The 21,011-nt window shown below is 38.8% G+C and overlaps 1 long non-coding RNA gene across 9 annotated transcripts in view; it reads left to right on the top strand.

Annotated features, from left to right (window-relative positions):
* LOC122237872 overlaps positions 1–21,011 on the top strand; it is a 179,892-nt gene that overhangs the window by 69,698 nt on the left and 89,183 nt on the right. Inside the window, exon 4 of one of the 9 annotated variants that reach the window (XR_006216586.1) lies at positions 1,021–1,077. The exons of the other annotated variants lie outside the window; for them this stretch is intronic. This is a non-coding gene — a long non-coding RNA (uncharacterized LOC122237872). Of the gene's footprint in view, positions 1–1,020; positions 1,078–21,011 lie in introns of those variants that run through there. 9 annotated transcript variants of the gene reach the window in all.

Here is a 21,011-nt window from a genome sequence, read left to right as displayed (position 1 = left end):
CTGTGGCCTGATAAGGTGAGTAATATGGAAGGATTGCTTCCAGGCAGCTGCTGCCCATTAGGGAAGGTGGTGAGAGACTCCACGGAGAGCCCTTCAGACGAAGTTATGTGAAAGTATGCACACACCAGAAACTCTATTGAAGATATTAGATTGATCATGCTCCAAGTTTTATTGTGGCTAGAATGTTTTCTGGGCAAAGGGAAAACGTCCAGGCTTGGATTGTCCATATGTCTTAAACACTTAATGAAAAATTACATTATATTAATTCCTTATATCCTCTGTTACTTGTCCAAGAGACTAAATATGATTCAGATTGTCTTTACAGGCCTCTACTGATTGAAATAGACATTTCTTGGCTTTACTTTTCCCTTTTAATTCCCTAATTTTATTTTTTTGAATTTCAGTGTTAAACTTACTGAACGTAGAACCAACACTTAATGATTGTTTACTATGTGCCAGACTTTATCTAAATATTTTGTCTCTTGCAATCCTCATTACAACCCTGTAAAGGAAATAATTATAAAACTCACATTCCACAAATGAGGAAGCTGCTTTGCTTAAGTATACACAGCTAGTAAATGGCAGAACCAGAAAATTTATTCTATTTCTCAGGTCAAAGTTCATGCTGTTTTCCTTAGAAGACATGGTAAGGATCCCTGACATTGGGTTTGAGCTTGGCTGATTTCCTGCTCTTCCTCTTACAGTTAACATAGCAGCTTCTTCAACTTTCCTCCACTTTACATTCTTGGAGGCAACATTGGAGCCTGTGTTCCTTATAATCTTGGGTACATCAATTTATCTTAGCTTCTCCGGTGGTAAAATGATAGGATCAGACCAAACAAATTCACAGATCTCTTGTAGCTGCGACAACCAGCCCAAGGACCAGGACCAGATGGGCCATCCTCTCAGCCACACTCCTCACTGGGGTAGCTAAGAAGACAGTATTTTCCCTTGCTAGGTAACAGCCCCCTTCACTTCTTCCGTCACTGTAGGCAACTCTTTTTTTTTTTTTTTTTTAAGGTGAAAGTGGGGAAACTTCCCTGTTTGGCATATGTACACAGAAAGCCAGGTATGATGGTAAACATCACCATTCGTCAAGTTGAATTCAAGCCTCATCATCAGTAAATTCACCCCCTGCAATCATCTGGAAGGTTCCTAAGTCATTGTAGGAAGATTCATCTATTTTTCCAGAAAAACAGAGTTTGCCTCTTTTTTGTACTGGCTGTTCATGCTTCCCCAGAAGACCATGGCTGAAAAGAATGGTATCTAACCATTCCTGGAAGCATGGTTGCAAATGTAAACTCATGCCTCTACCAGTCCCTACTGACACAGTAGGTGTTTTTGTGACACTTGTCTCCTCACAGGAGCAAGTGATAGGCAAGCATGGTGACTTCATTTCCCCACTTCATGGAAGCAGTTCCCTTTTCTCAGACCCTTTTCTCAGTTGTGTCTGTGAACACTTGGCTGATGAGGCACATCTTTCCTTCAGTATAATAAAATACCTCTAAACCTCATGTGAGGTGACCTATTTGCTCTGTCATTATTCAGTATAGTTAAGTATCTATTAAAGCATTCAAGGGCAAGTTACTTCTCTGATGATAATTTCCTTACCCCAAATAATATGACCTTATAGCGTCATTACATGAAGTAATTAAGAAAATGTATGAAAACACCTCCCTTCTCTGTGTAAGGCACTTGTCAGAAATTGTGCATCATAAAAAAAAAAAAAAAAAAAAAAAAAGATGACTTTATAAGGAAGTGGATCAGGTCCACAAGAAGTTGCAGTCAGGTAAGAGATGTAAGGTACTTTCATAAAATCGCCCAAAGTTAAAGAAGAAAGAGGCATGCATGTAGGAAACACAGATAAAACGCCATGGGAGTTTGGAGGACAGAGAATACTTTTAGGGTTACAGGACACATTATTTTTCATGAGGCATTTGAACTCACATTTTAAGAATGAATAAGATTTCGACATATAAAAATGGGGGAAAGACAACATCATTACTTTCTAAAGGTGTAGCGAGAGACGAGAACTAAGAAATAGATGTGAAAGGAGAAAACTAAATGGTTTGGTTTGACTGGAGTGCATGGTATATGAGGGGCAGAATGGGAAATGAGGTTGCAAATGCAGGTGTGACCAGATTGGAGATGGGTTTGAATACCAGTCTAAGGAGCACTTTTATTCTCTGGAGATCGGAGTTTAGGGTGAGATTAATAAGAACAGAGAGGCTAAGAGGTAGAACAGATATATAATGGAAGAGAACAGAAAGTTTGATGAGGGACTTAGTGGATTTGAAGTGAATCGAGGGCCTTCACACTGGATTGCTAGAGAGGACTCGGAATTGGTGATATTGGAGGTGAGGTAACCTGACAGGTGTAGTTCCCTCGGCTGTACCTGACATCAAGCAACGGCCCACTTCAGCCGAGGAAGACTTTTGTAAACACACAAACTTAGCAATTCTATTGCTTATCTCAATCCTTAGCCATCTAAGGGAATACAGGTGACATAGGAAGTGAGAGTAGATGGAAAATTTAAGATCAAACTTAAATTTATTGAAGCTATTAATAAAAAGGAACCGGCATTGTCCTACTGCATACATTTTGGATTCAATTTATAGTGTGTTCTTGATAGTATGGCGGGAAGAAAAACGTAATGAGCCTTCAAACAGGTGAAATAAGTTATTGATAAGAACAAATAATAGAACAAAGAATACACCTTAACTACATAAGTACAAAGAGTAATTGCAAGATAAAAATTACTGATATGTGAAAGGCAGTAAAATCCAAAGGAAGAATTAGGTGCTAATAAGTTGCTACTGTTTATATTTTAATGTCATAAGTTGCCATTCACATCAAAGGATTTTCTGACTTAAGGATCAAAAGGAAATTTCTGGCAGCAAGAATTATTGAAAAAGAAAATTCAAGGGAAACAGTGAAAACCCCATTATCACATCAGTGAGCTTTACCTGTAGTTTATTTTCTGCAGCTTGATTTCATTGATGGAGACTGGTTACAAAGATTAAGAGCCATAAAGATAAGAGAAGTGATAGACAGAAAGAGGAGCCTGAAAACAGTATATGATACAGCCAACATGGCAGAATAATATCATAACACCCTGTGACACTGAAAATATCCAATAAAAGACTCCCTGCTATAAAGCCTTAGGAAAATAACTCTGTGCAGTAATGGAGAATATTATTGCAAGTATCAAATTTCTTCATAGGCTTTGGGCACATTTACTAATATAATACAAGGCAGAAGTCTCTGCCATTATTTCTTATAATTTCGTATGTAACAATAGAAGAACTTCCTTGTAAAATGTTAAGGCTACAGTGAGCTCTCCAGAAGGCCAGAAAATGAAGCCAACCTAATTCTTTTCTCCCTTGTTTGGAGTCTGAAGTCAGGAGACTGGCCGACACTGCCCTTTGTGTCCATCTTGTGAGTAAATGATGGGAACCAAAGCTAGAAAGGTCTTTGGAGGCCTTGAAATCCAGGTTTTAAACTTTTGACTCTATACTTCTGAAATCAATGGGCAGTTATGTGAGGTTTTGGTGGGGGGGAGAGGTGATTAGCAGTAGTAGGACCAGATCTGTATTTTATGAAGAATTATCTGGTAGGTATAAAATAAGCTAGACTACGGAGGGACTTGAGCCAGGGAGAAAAGTTAAGAGTTCTTATAAAGTCTGATCTAAATAGGGTCAGAGAGGATTGCTTGAGAGGTTATTTTCGAAGTGGAATAATAGGGTCAGGGGAAAAAAAGAAGGAAGACTCTGGAATGTATGATGTCATTGAGAGAAATAAAACGGGATAGAAGAAGCATGTTTGCAATGAAATACATGCTTAAAAACATTTTTCTTTTTTTAAAAAATGTTGATTTATTTAAAATTTTTTAAATGTTTTTTATTTATTTTTGAGAGAGAGAGAGACAGAGTGTGAGTGGGCGAGGGGCAGAAAGAGAGGGAGACACAGAATGTGAAGCAGGCTCCAGGCTCTGAGCTGTCAGCACAGAGCCTGATGCAGGGCATGAATTCATGAACCGTGAGATCATGACCTGAGCTGAAGTCAGACATTCAACCAACTGAGCCACCCAGGTGCCCCGACAGTGTTTATTTACTTTTGAGAGACAGAGAGAGAGCAGGAGAGGGGCAGAGAGCAAGGGAGACAGAGGATCCAAAGTGAGCTCTGCACTGTCAGCACTGAGCCTGATGCGGGCTCAGACTCACGAACCGTGAGATCACGACCTGGGCTGAAGTCAGACGCTTAACCGACTGGGCCACCCAGGAGCCCCTAAAAATATTTTTTCAATGGAAATTCTTTTATAGAGAGTTTCTAACTGAAATTAAGGCAGAAGCTAAGGGAAAGTTAACTTACGGGACCATCTGAAGAAACTTTGGGTTGATTAACTTTGGGTCCATGTTGGCTCAAAAGGTCCTGGGACTGGAAAGGATATTTGAACTAGAAGTCAGAGGGCAGGCCCAGTAGTGGTGGGCTGAGAAGTTAAGACAGAGGATTTAAGGATATGGACAAAAGTGGAAATTCCAGAAGAATGTACATAGTACCATGCTTGACTCCCTGACACAAGATCCTGCAACCTTTGCAGTTGAGATATCTTAACTCCCACGTGTAGCTTTATCCGTGCCCAATCTCTGAGACCAGTGCATATTTTAAGTAGGGAAGAATTTTAAAAATGATTTAGGCAGCCCCAAGTCAGCCTCCCTGCTTCTCCTACTCTGAGCAAGTAATTGGTTCCATTTCTCATCTTCTTTCCTCAAGGTTCTTAGTTAGTTACTTGACTTGTGTTTAACATTATTTCAGATGCGGGTCCTTTTTATCCCTTAAGGCCAGACAGGGCTTTGCATCTTGCTCCTGGGCCCCAGGGGCCACAGGGGGACCTTGCTAGGTATACTAGACATCTCCGTTACCATCTGCTTGACCATTTGCATACACACCCTATTGCCTGTTGATTACCACTCAAGTTAACTTTGGGCTAAAGCTCTTATAATAAAGAGACCCCAAAACATAGAGGCTTAAGCAAAATAGAATTTTATTTCACTCTAAAATAACAGCCCAGGAGGAAATGGTCCAGAATGGTAGGACAGCTCTTCTCTATGCACTCATTCAGGGATCTGTGCCTGTTCCATTTATATTAATTAATTATGTTAATTAACTAACACCTTCTGGGTATTGCTCTTTTTTTGTTTAATGTTTATTTTTGACAGATAGAGACAGAGCATGAGTGGGAGAGGGCCAGAGAGAGAGAGAGAGAGAGAGAGAGAGAGAGAGAATCTGAAGCAGGCTCCAGGCTCTGAGCTGTCAGCACAGAGCCTGAAGCTGGGCTCAAACCCATGGACTGCGAGATCATGACCCGAGCCGAAGTCGGATGCTCAACCGACTGAGCCACCCAGGCGCCCCAATTGCTCTTGACTGTAGAGTTGAAGCAACATCACTGTCATATTGACATTCCAGCCCACGTGAAGGAGAAACAGCAGAAGTGGGGGCAAACAATTGCCTTTGAAGCAAGTGATACAGAATTTGCACATATAATTTTCATTCACATTCCACTGGAAAGAAATGGAATTAGTCATATTACCACAACTAGTCACAAGGGAGGCTATGAAAAGTATAGTTGAGCTGAGCCATGCTGTGCTAAATTTCTACTATGGAAGGAGAAACAGGCTTTGAAGGATGATCAGCAGTCAGCCACACCAGCCCTGACATTGTTGGTTTGGGCTTAAAAAGCTCATTTTTTAATTAATCAGTCATCAATTAAGAACAACAATATTCATTAAAAAAATCATTACAGGAATGTCACCTTATAAATACTACCTATTAAAATGAGCAAATTTTCTCCTTATTTTTATTGGTATATATTTATTTGGAGCTACTATAGTCATAGTTTCAGACGTGAAGTTTCCAGTGTAGTGAGTTTCTTCAGCAGTTATTGCTAAAATTGAACCCTACGCATGGGAATGGTAACTTCATGACATACAAGCCACGATTCCTCTTTCTCTGCTCATGGCAGACATTGCTTATGAATACTCACACTGTTTTCCATGGAGCATGCGTGAAGTTCCACGGTTATTTTTAGCACAGTATTCCAGGGAGTCACTGCTAACCAATAGGGGCTGGCATGGGAGATTCAAACAATTTGCCATCTCCAAGTCCTTGGAGACCACCTAGGTTTTAGAGACCATTACTGATTTGTTGTTGCTTACTTAAAGCCCACCATACATAGAGATGCCTTTTTGTTTTTCTTCTTTTGAATTTTAGACATTCCTTTGCAAACAGTGGGGGGGGGGGGGAATCTATTTCTTTAACTAAGAGATACTCCAAATTTTCCAGAACCAAGTTGGCCAACTCAGTTCCTAGATATGACTGACTAGGGAAGATTAGGACACTATTGGCAGACAAAACTCTCAGTAGGCTTATTTTCCAGAGTTTTATCAGTAAGAATCAGCAATGTTAAGAACCTTTTATTCAGAAAGCCCGACAGACACTTATAGCCAACAGAAATGGTTGAGTTTGTGTCAAAAAGAAGGAATCTCACAGATATTTGAGTTCGCAGGGCCTCTGGGTTCCCACAAAAATTCTCCCTCAAATTAACTGGAAGTCCTCAGCTAAGGTAAGCAATGTGTATCCCATAGTAAATTGGCCCTTTGAGGTTCTGTACAGGTGGGAAAAGAAGGGGAAAAGCCCTCAGAAAACGAAATGACAAAACAACACCCTGAGATACTCAGCACACTAGTTTGCTGTGACTACATTGCCAGCCGTGTGTCTCCAGCTTCTGAGATTTTTTTGGAAAAAGGAATGAGCTCCATTTCTGAAACCAAGACCCTTTCCCTTTTATAGTGGAAGATAACATGGTTTTCCAACTCTCATACGAAAAAAATTAACATTCCCCCACTCCCTGCAGTTTTTCAACTTTTCTTCAGAAAATTTAGCCTCTGAATATTGCCAATCACTAGAGATTATTCTGTTAGGTTAACAATTGTGTCAAAAAAAAAAATGATTTGTTGATTTAAAAATGACCGTATAAAATGGATAAGTTATGATTATCTATTATTATAACATCACCTAGGGACTACCCTGATAGTTATTTTTTAACCTCTGGAGTAGTTTACTTGAACATAAGGGGCTGTACATGGAAGACCAGTTAGTTGGGAGGTGAGCAGAAGTTGAAGTAACTTTCAAGGTCATTTAGGTTAGGTACTTTGCAATTTTTTAGTCTCTCCTATATGTAGGACTCACTGAAAGAAAAATTGAGTGTAAAATATCACCTCCTATCCATGCTCAGGTCATGTGTGCTTGGGGAAAAAAAAGTGTAGAAAAGGACATATAGTGTGCTCTGACCATCTGCAGAAAATCTCTTTCTAAATATACATATGCACTCATCATAAATCTGTCCTTGGAAAACAAGAAGCTGGAAACACTGGTGTCTTGGGAAGGAACCAAATGAACAGGGGTGACAAGAAGACTACTTGTGGTAAACCCTGTATACACTGGGAATTTGTTATCATATGAATGTGGTATCTACTGAAAAAGCCAAAATGCCAGTGTATAGTTTTTCTGGGTTTTTTTTGCATGAGATTTTGCTCTATATATTAAAGAACATTGACTGAATATAAAATTCTAGATTGCAGTTATTCTCATGCAGCAGTTGGGTGATTCCACTCTGTTGTTTTCTGGCCTTTGTTGTTGATAAGTTTGCTATCATTGTAGCCATGCTTTTCCTTGCTGTTTTATATATATATTTATATTATATAAATAATATATATATTTATATATAAACATATATATATAATATAAATATATATTATATAAAATATATATTTTATTTTTTTACTTTGAGAGAGAGAGAGAATCCCAAGCAGGCTCCAAGCTGTCAGCACAGAGCCTGACCTGGGGCTTGAACCCGTGAACCGTGATATCAACCTGAGCCGAACCTGAGCCTAAATCAAGAGTCAAATGCTTAACCGACTGAGCCACCCAAGTGCCCCTGGTTTTTATGCTTTCTCTTTATTCTTGATGTTATGCATTTTCACTATGTGATCAGGTGTGAATCTATTTTTTATTATATTTTAATTTATTTTTATTTCCTGCTTGATTCTTTTAATCGATATTCTGGAATGTTTTTTGCCAATTAACTCTTCAAATGTAGCCTACTACCATTCCTTTCATTCTCTCCTTCTGCAGTTTCTATTAAGCATTAGATATTGAGCTTTCAATCTTTCCTTTGTGTCTCATCTCTATTTTTTTCTCTTTACTTTCTATACTGCATTCTGGATCGGCATCTCAGAGGTATTTTCCAAATTCACCAATGATCTCCTTTATGGAATCCAACCTAGCATTTATCCCATCTTTTGCAATTTTAAATTTTTTTTTTAATTTTTTTTTTTTTTTTTACATTTTATTTATTTTTGAGAAACAGAGTGAGACAAAGCGTGAGCAGGGGAGGGGCAGAGAGAGAAGGAGACAGAATCTGAAGCAGGCTCCAGGCTCTGAGCAAGCAGTCAGCACAGAGCCTGATGCGGGGCTTGAACCCACAAACTGTGAGATCATGACCTGAGCCGAAGTCGGACGCTCAACCGCCTGAGCCACCCAGGCGCCCCTGCAATTTTAAATTTTCAATGATTACTATAAGTTTGATGTTTAAATTATTTAACTTATTGTTGAAATCAATTGATTCACATGATTTTGTTTCATTTCTGCCTCTGTTTCAAAATGTTATGTTCTTTTCAAGATGGCAATTATGGGGGTGCCTGAGTGGCTCAGTCAGTTAAGCGTCCAACTTCGGCTCAGGTCATGATCTCATAGCTCATGGGTTCAAGCCCCTCATCAGGCTCTGTGCTGACAGCTCAGAGCCTGGAGTCTGCTTTGGATTCTGTGTCTCCCTCTCTCTGCCTCTCCCCTGCTCACTCTGTGTCTCTCTCTATCTCTCTGAAAATAAATAAACATTAAAAAATTTTTTTTTAAGATGGCAGTTATGCTTTTGTTTATTTCCTTAAACTACTCAATGTACATATTTTAAACTTTTTTTAGCTCTTTTTTTCATATTTTAAACTTTTTACTAAGCTCTTCAATAAAATACTCATATGAGCAAATACCTGTTTTGATTATTGATTACAATGCCTTTTTTTAGCTGGAATTCTTCTAATGTTTTATAATATTTTTTAATGTTTATTTATTTATTTTGAGAGAGAGAGAGAGAGGTAGGTGCAGAGAGAGAGAGAGAGAATCCTAACCAGGCTCTGTACTGTCAGTGCAGAGCCTGATGTGGGGCTCAATCTCATGAACCATGAAATTATGACCTGAGCTGAAACCAGGAGTTGGACGCTTAACCGCCAGAGCCACTCAGGTGCCCTGAAATGTTTTATAATATTAAGTTGCAGGCTGCATTCGCACAGACACACAAACTCTTCAAAGTCTGGTCTCTAAAATGAAGAAAAGAAAAAAAGATGCAGGAGAGTTACCAACTCAAGTTTCTTTTGCAAGGACTGACAGCTCGGTAGCAACCATAAAAGTTACTACTGATAATTTTGAGAGGTTTATGAAACTAATCTGTTAAACTCAGCATCTTGTATAGCATTTGTCATGTAGCATGAATTAAATAAATATTTGTTGAACTAATTCTTAATAACCATGCTAAAGAAAATTGTAAAACCACCCCAAATCATACCTACAAAAGGAAACTAAAGCCCTATACAACAACTTAGAGACTTGCAGAAGCATTGGAAGATTATACCATTTCTAGAAGGGAAAAAAAAATGAAAGAAGTTTCCTGAAACTATTAACCCAGGTCTGAAAGTGACATATACCATCTTAATAAAGTAATGGAATACAGCAAATATGGCCAGGATGTGCTAATTATCATAAAATCTGGGAATGCCTGCCTCCTCAGAGAAAAGGTTGACAGCAAGAGTAGAAATGAGCATTAAGGAAGAATTAAGAAGGGGATTCTAAAGGATTTAACATGAAAAAAGGTTTACAAAAGACAAGCTGTGTTAATTGGAGATACAGAAGCTCTAGTTAAATATGAGACTGACTGAATATCCCTACAGAATATCTATATGAGACATGAACCAAAGGTCTGGAAAGATTTAGGAAAAAAGGAAACAGGATAGTAAGAATTATAATCTATTATATTTGTACGACAAATTACCTTTTATGAAACACTTCTACAGACTTTATCAAATTTGAGCTTTACACCCATCCTGTGAAGTAAAATTATTATTTAGATTCAGGGAGAGTAACATATATAAAGCAATTTCTCTATGCTAAGAACTTTTACCTGTTTATACAATTTAATTGGAGCCAGAGTGCCTGGTTCAGATCTCGGCCCTGCTGCTTATAAGCTAGGAGGCCTTGGGCAAGTTTCCTCACATATACAGTGGATCTATTAATAGTTCTTGTTGAAAGGGTTGCTGTGAGGCCTAAATGAATTAGGACATTTTAAGTACTTAAAACAGAGCCTGGCACATAGCAAGGGCCTTTTAATGTTATCTGTAATAATAATGATGATGATAGTCATTTTTTCCTTTTCTGGTGAAGACACTGAGGTTTTGAATCTATGTCTACATCAAGGTCATGTAATTACTCATGTTGAAAACTCAAAGCTGGATTCTTACTCCAGTCCCCACGCTTTTTGAGAACACATTGCATATTGCTTTGTTTAAATTTGTTTTTGGAGATAGTGAGATGTTAGAATCGTAAATGTAAAGAATGGAAGTAAATGTAAAAGAATGTGAAAACAAGCTTGAGACATCCACGGGGAGGAGAGTCCTCAGGTAAGGTAAATTTGTTAATGGGTGTAGCTAAAGAGGCTAGAAGAGCTGTTTTAGCTTTGTTCCTCAGAGCTTGGTACTGTGCTCAACACCTCCTAGCCTAAATGGAATTATTCCTTTTTGGCCATTTACTAATCATTCCCCATTTAAAAGGAGGGCTCCAAATGGTCTTTGGGAAACCACCCCTAACCCCCTCTCAGCCATATTATTTGGGTGAGAAGGAGTCCCAACCACCTTTTTGCTCCAGGGGTAGATGCTCATGATTTATCTTTTCAGTATCCTATTTCCCTTGTCAGGGCAAGTGGCCATGAATGGGCATGTAAGTCAATCCAAGCTAAAGAAAACCAGGGAGAAATTTGCTAGGATTTGGCAGGAGGAAATTTTATTTCCTCTTGGAACTACCAGTAGATGCACTTACACTTGTCGTGGATGGGGCCCTGTGAGGATGTGAAGGCTGGAACTGCTGCAGCCACTTTGCTATTATTAGGAGAGCATGAAGGGAGAGAGGGGAACTAGTCTTTGTGACATCAACTCGTTTTTGTGTGAGCCCATGGCCTGAGTCCTGTCTTTCTTGTTTGTTTATTTTTGTTTTTATTTATTTAAATTCAAGTTAGTTAACATACAGTGTAGCGTTGGTTTCAGGAATAGAACCCAGTGATGCATCTCTTACATGTAACACCCAGTGCTCACCCAGCAAGTGCCCCTTTAATGCCCATCTCCCAATTTCCCCATCCCCCCACCCACTTGCCCTCCAGCAACCCTCAAGAAGGTAAGGATGGTAGGAACATACCTCAACATCATAAAGGCCATATATGAAAGGCCCACAGCCCGAGTCTTATCTGAAGCCAGTTCTACTTCTGGACTCTTCAGTTATATATTTCCTACCTTTTTAAGAATCAGTATATGTTACTTTTTTGTTGCTGTTGTAACTTGTAACACAAAAAGTCCTGATGCAGTAAATGTCCAATAAATACTTGTTATGAAGAAGAATTTTGTAGCTTATTTTACATAAAATAGTTTAATAACCCCAATATATAAAACACTATTGAAAACAGTGTAGAAAAGCCAACCTGACAGAAAAACAAGCAGAGCATAGATAGTTCACCAAAAAATAAATGCAAATGGCTCTTAGCCAAAATGTTAAAAATGCTTCAACTTGCTCAGATTAAAGGATACACAAATTAAATCTATGTTGAGATACAATATCTCAACCATTAGATTGACTAAAATCTACATATTCAACAATGCATTTGATGAAATTCTGGGTTAACAAGTACTTTAATACATTTCTGTAGAGATTACAAATTGTTACACCACTCATGGAGAGTAGTTGGTGGTATCTAGCAAATTTACATATGAATTTTCCTTTGCACACTCTAGCCCAAAGCTATACTGGCAAAAAGTACAAAAAAAGATTATACAAACGAGGCTATAGATTGGCCTTGTTGAATATAAACCATAATACATATACTCAATAGAGTATCACACAGCTAGAAAAGGGAGTGAGGAATATCTCTATATCTTAATATATCCAACATAATAAGTGAAAAGGCAGAGTGGAGAAAATGTATATAAGAGGCAAGCAATTGACTAAGAAGGAGGTTATATGAATATTTGTTTATATTTTTTTAAATGCATAACCTATGCTTTTTAAATTTTTTTTAATGTTTATTTATTTTTGAGAGAGAGAGAGAGACAGACCGAACATGAGTGGGAGAGGGGCAGAGAGAGAGAGGGAGACACAGAATCTGAAGCAGGCTCCAGGCTCTGAGCTGTCAGCACAGAGCCCGACATGGGGCTCAAACTCACCAGCCATGACATCATGACCTAAGCTGAAGTTGGACACCCAACCGACTGAGCCACCCAGGCGCCCCTATAACCTGTGCTTTTTAAAAAAATTGTTACCTATAAAGGAAGAAGTATGGAAGGGGTAGATATTGAAGTTAGATTTCTATGAAAATACCTTTGAATGACAATCCATTAAATATTTTACATAATTAAAAGTCAAAATTAAATAAAAAACCAAGTCCTAAAAAATCAAAAGTGAAATAAAAGAGCTAAGTTTAAACGTACAGCCTATTGGTGGCATAACTACATAGAATAACTCACGAAGCTTTAAAACAAGTCATTTGTACATCCCTAGAGGGAAAACAATATGTAGCTTGGTACAAAAATAAAACACAAAAACCTGCCCCTCCAACTCTCCCTCCCAAAATCTTACACTGTTTTAGGTAAACATATTGTTAGTGGTAGTGGTCGTATTTTCTAACATTTCTGTGAATGTGATGCGGGATACACTGAATAAACGTTTAAGTTAGTGAACCAAGATTTTCAGTATGGGAGAAAAATACAGATACAATCTTGAATTTGACTGAAAGTGTGAAATCATGATGTAGTTTTAAGAAAAATAACATATTTTCTATCTGGTATCTTGAAAAGGCCTGGAAATCATGACAAACTACTAGCAGTGAACTCCTTGTGCCTAAGTAGTAGTTTCTAAATATCATTTTCTGCTAAAAAAAATATCCGAACTCTGTGGGAAAATTCAGATTTCAGGTCTGAGGCTGGAAATGCACAATATGAACCTAGAATATCTTGCCATAAGAGAAAGCAAAAAAATTATCAATGACTACATGTATCATGTCAAAGTGACATAGAAGCCAACTTGGATAGGTTCCCACCACCCAAAGATGGGACAGTTTAGTTACCAATAAAGATGACAACCACGATGAATTAAAACATATTACGTTAAATGAGTTCATGTGATATCAATCAATCAATCAATCAAACCCATTGGCCCCATTGACCACCTTTGCTAAATGATATCCAAATTATAACTCTGAAACTAGTAATAAATAGATAGAGCCAAGCATTTTTGCTGCCTTACCTATTCAGAACGAATGTCAGGTAGTAAATCAGTTTATAGCTTTATCAGCTTATAAAAACATTGTACTTGAATCTGGTCAAATCTCTAGATCTATCAATTTACATAAGACACAGAAAGAAGATTGTTTTAAAGGATCCTATGGATTATAGTATGGATGCAACTAGCAGATTGTGTTTTTTTTTTTTTTCAACAAAACATTACAAGGAAGGGGAGAAAGATGGAGGGGCAATTAATAAACTAAAATAGATACTTCGATTACTTGAAACATATAGATCTTGGGGCGCCTGGGTGGCTCAGTCAGTTAAGCGGCCGACTTTGGTTCAGGTCATGATCTCCCGGTCCGTGAGTTCGAGCCCCACGTCGGGCTCTGTGCTGACAGCTCAGAGCCTGGAGCCTGTTTCGGATTCTGTGTCTCCCTCTCTCTCTGACCCTCCCCCATTCATGCTCTGTGTCTCTCTGTCTTGAAAATAAATAAACGTTAAAAAAAAAAATTAAAAAAAAAAAAAGAAACATATGGATCTTACTTAAATCCTGAGTCAAATACTTAAAAAGAATGTTTAAGACAATTATATAAATGTAAATATTACCAGGATTTTAAGGAATATAAAGGAAAGTTTATATCATTAACCTGTAACGATGGTATTATGTTTATGATTTTTACACACAAAGAGTTATCTTTTAGGATAGATTAAGAATTCTTACAGAGGGATTTGTAGGAGGTCTGGCATTATGTTGTATTGCAACACAATTCCCCAAATATCTAAGTTTCAAATAAAAAAGCTCATCTTACCAAAAAAAAAAAAAAAAAAAAGAACCATGGAAATCTCAACTTGAATAAGTAAAGACAATTAACAGATGCTAACACCAAGATGACACAGACACTATAATTATCTGACAGGGATTCTAAAGTGGCCATGATAAAAATGCTTTAATGAGCATTTATGAGTGCAATTGGAAAAAAATATAATCTCGGCAAAGAAGTTGAATATATAATAAATAAGAAATGGAAATGCTACAACTTAAAAACTCAATTGATGAGCTCCAAAGCAAAATGAAAAGGACAAAGGAATGTTTCAGCAAATTTGAATACAGAAAAATAGAAATTACCCAGTCTGAATGACAGAGAGAAAATAGAGTGGAAGGAAAAAAAAAAAAAAAAAAGACACAGCTTGAGAAATGTAGGGGAATCTAACAAAATATCTGATGTTCATTTGCCAGAAAGAGGAGGAAGAGTGCAGGCTTGAAAAAATGAAGAATGGCTGAAAAATTTCCAAATTTGGTGAAAGATATAAACCTACAGATTCAAGAAGCTGGGAAAAACCCATACAGGATGAACCCAAAGAAATTCATGCCAAGACACAGCATAATCAAACTTCTGAAAGCTAAAGACAAAGAAAACTCTTGAAAACAAGCAGAGAAAAATCATACCTTAGCTATAGGAGGAAAACAATTCAAATGATACAAGATTTATCAGAAACATGGAGGCCAGAAGAAAGTGGCACAATGTTTTTCAAAGGCTGAAAGAGAAGAACTGTCAGCCCAGAGCTCTGTAACCAGTGGAAATAACCTTGGGGAATAAAGGGGAAATCAAGACATTCTCAGAAGGAAAACTAAAAGAATTTGTTGCCAGCAGATCTACCCTGAAATAATGGCTTCAGGGAGTTCTGGAAACAGAAAGGAAATTAAAAAGAAGAAAAGTTGGAAGGAAGAAAGCACAATAGAAAGAGTAAAACTGGGTCGCCTGGGTGGCTCAGTCGGTTGGGCAGCCGACTTCGGCTCAGGTCATGATCTCGCGGTCCGTGAGTTCGAGCCCCGCGTAGGGCTCTGTGCTGACAGCTCAGAGCCTGGAGCCTGTTTCCGATTCTGTGTCTCCCTCTCTCTGACCCTCCCCTGTTCATGCTCTGTCTCTCTCTGTCTCAAAAATAAATTAAAAAAAAAACAAAAAACAAAAACAAAAACAAAAAAACGTTATAAAAAAGAAAGAGTAAAACTGAGAGTAAATATAGTAGGCTTTTCTGCTCTTTAGTTTTCTAGATTGTATTTCATGGCTAAAACAAAATTTATAACACTATATGATGTAGTTCTCAATGTATGTAGAGGAAATGTTTTAGACAGTTATATTATGAATGGGAGAGGGTAAGGAATGTAAAGAGAGGTAAGATTTTTTTTTTTTTAATTTTTTTTTTCCAACGTTTTTTATTTACTTTTGGGACAGAGAGAGACAGAGCATGAACGGGGGAGGGGCAGAGAGAGAGGGAGACACAGAATCGGAAACAGGCTCCAGGCTCCGAGCCATCAGCCCAGAGCCTGACGCGGGGCTCGAACTCACGGACCGCGAGATCGTGACCTGGCTGAAGTCGGACGCTTAACCGACTGTGCCACCCAGGCGCCCCAAGAGAGGTAAGATTTCTATACATCATTTGATGGCAAAATGTTGACAGTGGTAGATTGTGATTAATGTAAATATAATATAGTACCTAAAGCAATTACAAAAAACCATACAAAGGTATATACCTAAAAACACTCTAGGTAAACCAAAATGGAACTCAAAAAATGTACAAGTAACCTTTACGAATTCAGGAAAAAAAATAAATGAAAACTGAAACAAACAAGCAAAACCACAGATAAACAGAAAATTAAAAAGCAAAATGGCAGACACAATCCCTGGTATACCAATGATATTTCAAAAGCATTATGCTGAGTGGGGAAAAAAGCTTATCTTGAAAGGTCACATACTGTATAATTCCATTTATATAACATTTTCAAAATGAAAATTTATAGTGATGAACAGGAAAGTAGTGGTTGCCATGGCTTCAGGATGGTAGGGGTGGTGGGTGGGTGTGACTATACAAATGCGTAGCATGAAGGAAGTCATTGTGGTGCTAGAATTGATATGTAATTTGACTAGGTGATGGTTTCATGAGTCTACAGATGTGATAAAATAGCATAGACGTTGTATCAATGTCAGTTTCCTTTGTTGATATTATACCATAATTATATAAGATGTAACCATTGGGAGAAACTGGATGAAGGTTACAAGAAGCTCCTCTGCACTACCTTTGAACGTTCCTATGAATGTATAATTAAAAATTAAAAGGTAAGGGAAGAGTTAAGAAGGCAGAGGAATAGGAGCACCCTGGGCTTTCCATGTCCCTCAGACACAGCTGTATTAAGGTCAGATTACTTGGAACACTCAGGGAATCGAACTGCAGAGCAGCAGAAGGATCTCCAAAGTTGGAGGGAGACATCTTGGTAGGTGCAAGGTATGTGGATGTGAATTGGGGGAGAGAAAAATGGTGGCACCCTGGAGGGGAGGGAACCCCTTCTGTGGAGAGACAAAAGGGAAAGAGAGAGGTGTTGAGATAATGCAGCATCAGCATTGAGTTAGCACAAGAGGAAAACCTCTCTGGACCATGGACTGGGAAGTAAGAAGTATTGAGTGTCCCAGTTCATTTTTGCAAACAGCGTTTGCAGCTCAAACTCTGAGGTTTCGGAAATGCACGACTTTGTCCAGAGTGGAGCTGTGGCCCACGCTCCTGGGGAGGAAGGAGCTGGCCCCAGAGTGCATAGCATTGTGTAGAGATCTCTGGGGCACACTGCAAAAGAACATTCTCCTTCCTGGAGTACTTTTGTAAAGGGGTTTATTGCCTCTCCAAGGACAAAAGACCCTGCAGGTGGCAGCCAAAGGCCTTTCATAAGCGGGGTGAAGAGGCTCTACTCTGGAGGAGGGCAGAGGATCCATACTGTGCTGAGTCCTTAAGACTTCAGGTTTGGAATTCCAGCCATGCACCAAAGAAAAAACACAGGACAGTTGTGGTGCAGGGTTAACTGATGGCCCTCGCTATTTTGTGAGGGCTACATGAACAGCAGTGGTTGAGATCCCCAGTCTGGGAATGAGAGTGAGGTGGCACCATTCTCCCCCCAACACCAACATGGTGGGACTTCAGAGAGCATACAATGGCCCCCAGTGGAGACAGGACAAGCTTACACCAAACCCCGCCCCTCATGCCTGGCAACTGCTTATTCACTGCGGAAAGACTGACGCTGAGACAATGTAGCCAACCTCTCCTCCAGTCCAGCACAGCCAGCACTCCCAGACACCAAAAGACAACTCTTTTTTTCTTTTTTAACTCCTTCTTCTTTTATTCTTTTGGAATCAGTCTCATAGTTTCTTTTTCTTTCTTTCTTTCTTTCTTTCTTTCTTTCTTTCTTTCTTGTCATTTCCTTTTCTCTCTCTCTCTTTTTTTTGATAAGGCATTTTTTTATTATTAAAAAAATTTTTTTATGTTTATTCATTTTTGAAAGACAGAGACAGAGCACAAGCAGGGGTGGGGTGGAGAGAGAGGGGGACACAGAAGCCGAAGCTGGCTCCAGGCTCTGAGCTGTCAGCACAGAGCCCGACGTGGGGCTCGAACTCAAGAATGGTGAGATCATGACCTGAACCGAAGCCAGACACTCAACCAACTGAGCCACCCAGGCACCCCATTGATCAGGCTTTTTTTAACTTCTTTTTCCTTCTTTTTTCTTCTGCTTTCTTTTTTCTTTTTTTCCCCCTTTCTTTCTCTGTGGAATCAGCCTTATAGTGTTTTGATTCTCTCTTTTTTTGTTCCCTTTCCTTTTCTTTTTTTTTATGGGATCAGGCTCCCCTCCCCTTTTTATCCAGGGTTATTTCAACAAACAAATCAAAGCACAACCAGTTAAAAGTCCAAACACTCCCCACTGCAAGCAAGGAAGAGCTCTGCAGAGGACTGACCAGTGGGATAGAGCAGCCAAAACACAACAGCAGAGGGCACACAGCACACACCAGAAGCACTTCTTGGAATGCCAGGCCCTGGACAGTGGTGCTGTCAGGTGCAGGAAACAACAAGCTTTTAAAACATGCAAAAGACAGAAACTTGGCCAAAATGACAAGATAGAGGAATTCTTCCCAAAAGAAAGGTCAAGAAGGAATCACAGCCAGAGAATTGCTCAAAACACATAAAAACCATATATCTGAACAAGAATTTAGAATAACAGTCATAAGACTACTAGCTGAGCTTGAAAAAAGCATAGGAGACACCAGAGAAAGCCTTGCTGCAGAGATCAAAGACCTAAGAAATAGTCCCAAAGAATTTAAAAAATGCTATAACTGAGATGCAAAATAAACTGGATACAGTTACAGTAAGGATTGAAGAAGCAGAGGAGAGAATAGGTGAAATAGAAGATAAAACTATGGAAAATACTGAAGCTGAAAAAAAGAGGGAAAAAATTACTAGATCATGAGAGGAAAATTAGAGAATTAAGTGGTTCTATGAAATGAAACAGTATCTGTATCATAGGAGTCCTGGAAGAAGAAGAACAAGAAAGGGGCAGGTTTATTTGAGCAAATTATAGCTAAGAACCTCCCTAATCTGGGAATGAGAGCCTTGCTGGATAAAGGATTCTTGGCTGCATATTTTTCCTATTCAGCACATTGAATATTTCCTACCACTTGCTTCTGGCCTGCCAAGTTTCAGTGGACAGGTCTGCTACTAACCTTATGTGTCTATCCTTGTAGGTTAAGGACCTTTTGTCCCTAGCTGCTTTCAGAATTCTCTTTTTATCTTTATATTTTGCCAGTTTCACTATGATATGCCATGGTATTGACCTGTTTTTATTGATTTTGAAGGGAGTTCTCTATACCTCTTGGAATTGGATGCCTGTTTCCTTACCTTATTTGTACTGACAGCTCAGAGCCTGGCGCCTGCCTTGGATTCTGTGTCTCCCTCTCTCTCTCTGCCCCTCCCCTGCTCACACTCTTTCTCTCTCTCAAAAATAAGTAAACGTTAAAAAAAATTTTTTTAGGGGTACCTGGGTGGCTCAGTTGATTGAGTGTCTGACTTCGGCTCAGGTCATGATCTCACAGCTTGTAAGTTTGAGCCCTGTGCCGGGCTCTGTGCTGACAGCTTGGAGCCTGGAGCCTGCTTCAGATTCTGTGTCTCCCTCTCTCTCTCTGCCCTCTCCTACTTGCTTGGTCTCCCTCTCTCTCTCTCTCTCTCAAATAAATAAAAACATTAAAAAAATTTTTTTGCGAAAAATTAAAAAAATGTAAAATTTGTATGGAACCACAAAAGACCCCTCCCTACCCCCCCCCCCCCCCCAAGGCCAAAGTAACGTTGAAAAAGAAAACCAAGGCTGAAGGCATCACAATTCTGGACCGTAAGCTGTATTACAAAGCTGTAATCATCAAGACAATATGGTACTGGCACAAAAATAGACACGTAGGTCAGTGGAACAGAATAGAGAACCCAGAAATGGACCCACAAATGTATGGGCAACTAATCTTCGACAGAGTGGAAAGAATATCAAATGGAAAAAAGACAGTCTCTTCAGCAAATGGCACTGGGAAAGCTGGACAGCAATAAGCAGAAGAATGAAATTGGACTACTTTCTTAACACCATACACAGAAATAAATTCAAAATGGATGAAAGACCTAAAAGTGAGATAGGAAACCATCAAAATCGTACAGGAGAGAACAGCCACAGCAACTTCTTACTTGACATGTTTCTGGAAGCAAGGAAAATAAAAGCAAAAATGAACTTTTGGGACCTCATCTAGATAAAAAGTTTCTGCACAGTGAAGGAAACAATCAACGAAAGTAAAAGGCAACTGATGGAATGGGAGAAGATATTTGCAAATGACATATCAGATAAAGAGTTAGTATCCAAAGTCTATAAAGAACTAATTAAACTCAACACCCAAAAAACAAATAATCCAGTGAAGAAATGGGCAGAAGAGATGAATAGAAATTTTTTCAAAGAAGGCATCCAGATGGCTAACAAACATGAAAAGAGGCTCAACATCACTCATCATCAGGGAAATACAAATCAAAACCACAATGAGATACCACCTCACACCAGTCAGAATGGCATAAATTAACAATTCAGGAAACAACAGATGTTGGTGAGGGTGCAGAGAAAGGGAAACCCTTCTGCACTTTTGGTGGGAATGCAAACTGCTGCAGCCACTCTGGCAAACAGGGTGGAGGTTACTCAAAAAATGAAAAATAGAACTACCCTATGACCCAGCAAATGCACTACTAGGTATTTATCCAAAGGATGCAAAAATGGTGATTTGAAGAGGCACATGCACTGCAATGTTTATAGCAGCATTATCAACAACAGACACATTATGGAAAAGGCCCAAATGTCCATCCACTGATGAATGGGTAAAGAAAATGTGGTATACACACACACACACACACACACACACACACACACACACACACACAATGGAATACTACCCGGCAATCAAAAAAAAAAAAAATGAAATCTTACCATTTGCAACAACATTAGTTGGAACTAGAGTGTGTTCTGCTAAGCAA

The sequence above is a fragment of the Panthera tigris genome, chromosome B1 (assembly GCF_018350195.1).
Source record: "Panthera tigris isolate Pti1 chromosome B1, P.tigris_Pti1_mat1.1, whole genome shotgun sequence".
Taxonomy (NCBI): domain Eukaryota; kingdom Metazoa; phylum Chordata; class Mammalia; order Carnivora; family Felidae; genus Panthera; species Panthera tigris.
This window is presented reverse-complemented; position numbering and strand designations above follow the sequence as displayed.